General features: G+C 40.6%; 1 non-coding gene across 1 annotated transcript; it reads right to left on the reverse strand.

The window, feature by feature from the left end:
- Positions 1–1,795: 1,795 nt before the first annotated feature.
- On the reverse strand, positions 1,796–1,902 carry LOC145629764 (small nucleolar RNA R71). Its single transcript, XR_014111912.1, has one exon. It is a non-coding gene; the product is annotated as a small nucleolar RNA R71 (small nucleolar RNA).
- Positions 1,903–4,555: the final 2,653 nt, after the last annotated feature.

A 4,555-nucleotide genomic window follows, 5' to 3' on the forward strand; every position in this document is an offset into this window, starting at 1 on the left:
ACCGGTGATTAAGGGATCGGTATAGGTGATACCGGGGCATTTGGACCGAGTATTCAAGACCGGAAGAGGAAACCCAGATTGGCTCGAAGAATTGGGGCCCAATCGTAGTCTAAATAGTGGCCCAAGTGAGCCGCCCGACCAAAGAGGCTGGCGCCCGGAGGCGCGCCCGATCGGGCGGTGCCTCGCCCCGCGCGTGTATTTATTAGGAGACGATTAGCGTCGTTTTAATTTGTTTTAGTTTAGGATTGTACGGAGTATAAATACTCCTCCGTAATACGATTTTAGCTCTCTCTCTCTCTCTCTCCTTCCTTTTACTCTTTATTTACTCTCTTAATTGTTTTCTTAGATTTTCTTCCTCTAAAACCCTTGTTCTTAATTTACTCTTAATTCCAGATTTATTTTGGTAACGATTTCTCTTCTCTTAATCTTAGTTGTTGATTTTATTCCTTTAATCGTGTCTTACTTCATTGCTTTGTTTAGTTTAGTTTCTATTATGTGTGAGTAGTTTTATTTCTAGGGTTTGTGGGGATCCATAAATAATATGAAGGGGTAATTTATTGTCGTTAATTATCAATGCTAGATTAATTTTCTATTGATTGATTTAATGCTCTGTGACTAGATTTGCGCAGATCTTTTATGCATGAGTTTAACAATATTGATTCCAGATTTGACAGATGAGAATTGATGTTTAGGTCTAGTTTCAATAGGCAGGTTAATTTATAAATGGTTAGGTCGAGATTCGAAAGATGAGATTTAATACCGGTAAATTAATTGTGTGATTATAATACGTAGCGTAAGCCCTTTATAATCTGATTAATGTATGCATTGATGAATGATTATTATATTTTACCCTGGAATATTATTTATATTGGTGAACCTGTGCCCTAGATCCTTTTATATATTATTTTCTCCCTATTCTTGATCTCCATAGTTTAGTTTATTATTCAAATTCACATATTGTTACTTAATAATCTAGATCATATTAGTTAATTAGGAATAGAAAGATCCGTTTCTCTGTGGATTCGACCCTACTTCCCTATCTACATTAGTTAGAGGATTTACGTATTACTTTTGATTTGGGGATACGACTTTAACCTGTCAAAATTTGGCGCCGTTGCCGAGGAAACGGTTTTATTTTTATTTCTTATTATTTTTGTAGTCTAGGTTATTTTCTTCTTGTCTTAGAGAACATTAGTTCTCTGAGGCAAATCTCACATTTGCTTCTAGTTTTTTGTTTATGCCCAAGTGTTCCAGATCAGGGTACATCCCATTCGATCCTGAGATCGAACGTTCCTTTCATAGACAGAAAAATCTCTACAAGCGAATCCTGGCGTATTCTGGTGATAATAATAATCACCGAGACCCTCCAACTGGTTCTAGCGATTCAGAGGTATCATCAGATCCAGAATCAGAGATGACGGCTCCAAAGAAGCTTAGTGATTACTCACAACCCAAGCTTACAGATTTTCCACATTTCACCCCTACTCCGGCTCTTGATGGGGTTCAATTCGAAATTAAGCCTCAATTTATAACGATGATAGAGAGGAAGCAATTTAGTGGAGCCAAGGGTGAAGACCCAAATCTTCACATTGCCGACTATTGTCAATATTGTAACACCATCAGGCAAGCCGGGGTCACTCAAGACCAAATCAGGGAGATTCTCTTTCCCTTCTCTTTAATTGGAAAAGCTAAATTGTGGTTTAATGGCTTAAATAGAACTGCACTTGGTATAACTGACTGGGAAACTCTTGTTTTGAACTTTTATAACAAGTATTATCCTGCAGAGAGAACAGCCGTACTACGGAGTGCGATTCAGAACTTTGCCCAAGAAGCCGATGAATCTTTATATGAGGCTTGGGAGAGGTTCAAGGACCTACAAAGAGACTGCCCCCACCACAATTTAGCACAATGGCAGTTAATCCAAGCCTTTTACAATGGCCTTGGAAATTCCTCTTGAATAATTTTAGATTCTGCAGCTAGTGGGAGATTTATGAATCATGATGTTGAAGATGCAGGTCAGGTTATTGAAGACATGGCGATACACAATTCCCAATATGGGAATTCTAGAGGATTTGCGAACAAGGGGAAGCATAGTGTTGACTCTGTATCCTTTTTGCAAGCTCAGCTGACCTCTATTAGCCAAAAATTAGATAATCTTAGCTCTGCTAATGTAGCTAATGTTTCTGCGATTAATAATAATTCTAATGAGGCTTTCTGTGAAAATTGTGGTATTATAGGTCATTGGGAGCAAGATTGCAGGAGTTCCGTGGAGCAAGTTAATGTCATTCAAGCTTATAGGCAGAATAACCCATACTTCAACACCTACAATCCTGGGTATCGGAATCATCCGTACCTTTCCTACCGGAGTACTAATGTTCACAATCCACCACCACAAGAACTACAGGCGCCACAGCAACAGCAGTAGAAATATTATCATCCTAATGCTAGCCAGAAGAACCAACCACAACAACCCTCCTCATCTTCTGAACCTTCTCTGGTGGAAATTAGAGCAATATTGGTTAATATGCAAAAGCACATGGAGAGTAGAGATGCGACAATTGATCAAATTCTAGCACATAATAAAATTGCAGATAATCAAATTGCGCAACTCTCCACTACTCTACAAGCCCGCCAGCAGGGAGCTCTGCCGGCACAGCCGACCAGGCCTACGGATCAAGCATTTGCAATTACTCTAAGGAGTGGTTCAAACTATGAAAGGCCCCCTATGCTCAGAGTTGATGAACCTGTTTTATTAAATAATGCTAATCATGATTCCGTTAAACCAAACAATGTAGTTAATAGCCCTACAGGGCTAAAGGATAATACTAACATATCTAATTCTACATTGCAGGGTACGACTCTAGAGAAGGTGGCTACTCCAGATAAGGGCAATAATGCCCCAAAGCCAAATATCAAACTTCCATTCCCCAATCGTCAATTGAAGACAAACTTGGATAAGCAGTTTGGTAAGTTCCTGGAGATGGTAAAGGATTTGCAGGTAACAGTTACCTTCACTGAATTAATCACACAAATTCCTTCGTATGCAAAATTTATGAAAGAAATATTGACGAGGAAAAGGTCTATTAGTGAGGTAGAGATAGTAGCTTTCACTGCAGAGTGTAGTGTCGTACTTCAAAATAAGTCTCCACCTAAATTAAAAGATTCGGGTAGTTTTTCTATCCCTTGTCATATTGGAAATCTCTTGATTGATAATGCATTATGTGATTTGGGTGCTAGTGTTAGCATCATGTCATTATCTGTGTGTTCTAAGTTGAATATGGGTAAATTAAAAACTACCAATATAACTCTACAAATGGCCGACCGTTCTTTCAAATACCCCTTAGGTGTTTTAGAGGATGTCCCCGTTAGAGTAGGTAAATTTTATATACATGTAGATTTTGTTGTTCTTGATATGGCTAAGGATATGCAAACCCCAATTATTTTGGGTAGACCATTCCTTAACACTGCAGGAGCAGTCATAAATGTAAGAAGTGGTAAGTTAACACTATCAGTAGGGGATGATAAAATTATTTTCAATCTTAATAATACCCCTAAAAGCTCAATGACTGAGGAAAAATGTTTCAGTGTTAATGTGGTTGAGAATTATTCTAACAAGCCACAAGCTCTTGAAAAAGATCCCTTGGAGGCGGTATCTTGTGTTGCATCCCTTTCAGATGAGATAGACAAATGGCAGAGGGAAGTCGATGCAATAGAAAGAGCACTCTACACTGTTGGTCTTGGTTTTGAGGATGAAAAGGTGGAACCGATCAAGCAAGTTGTGCGTTTTGAGCCTACGGTAAGTGTTCCGCCAGATCGAGTTGCAAATGTTGAATGCAATGACAATTTGAGGCAATCCTCGATCAAAGAAGGAACTTTGGTGCGTAGCATCGAAGAACCCCTTACCCAAGTCAAGGATGATCCACCCGATAAGGTGAATTGGCGTCCCACAGGGTATGTCAGGAAGCCGCGTCGCAGCCGAAACACTGCTAGACCGGGTGAGAAACCACCCGATCAAGCATTAGGCCAAGGGTCCTAGTTGTTTTACTTGGTAAGAAGGTCGTGCGGGACCTAGATAAACCAGCGCTTTGCGGGAGGCAACCCGTATTTTTAATGTTGTTTAGACTAGTTTTTCTTTCCTTTTTCTTATGAGAGGAGAGATGAGGGAATTTAACGAGTTTTATTAGTGTTCGTACAGGTTTGAAGGAAAAGAGTTAGCCAAATTTTAGAGAAAAGAAGAAAATAAAAATTCGACAATTTAGCCTCAGGCCCGACTGGGCGAAGCTCGCCCGATCGGGCGCGAGAGCTAGTATTTACAATTAAGTATTTTCGCCCGACCGGGCGCGAGAAGTGTCGTATACGGACAAAATTGTCCGCCCGACCGGGCGCGAGAAGGGGCGAAAAATTAGACGTTAGATCGCCCGATCGGGCGAAGGGCGCCTGACCGGGCGCAAGAGTTGAAGAAATTTGGGCTATCAGATCGCCCGACCGGGCGAATGCCGCCCGATCGGGTGCGAGAGCACAACGCAATTTTCAAGTTAGATCGCCCGATCGGGAG

The sequence above is a fragment of the Chenopodium album genome, chromosome 4 (genome assembly GCF_948465745.1).
Source record: "Chenopodium album chromosome 4, dcCheAlbu1.1, whole genome shotgun sequence".
Taxonomy (NCBI): domain Eukaryota; kingdom Viridiplantae; phylum Streptophyta; class Magnoliopsida; order Caryophyllales; family Amaranthaceae; genus Chenopodium; species Chenopodium album.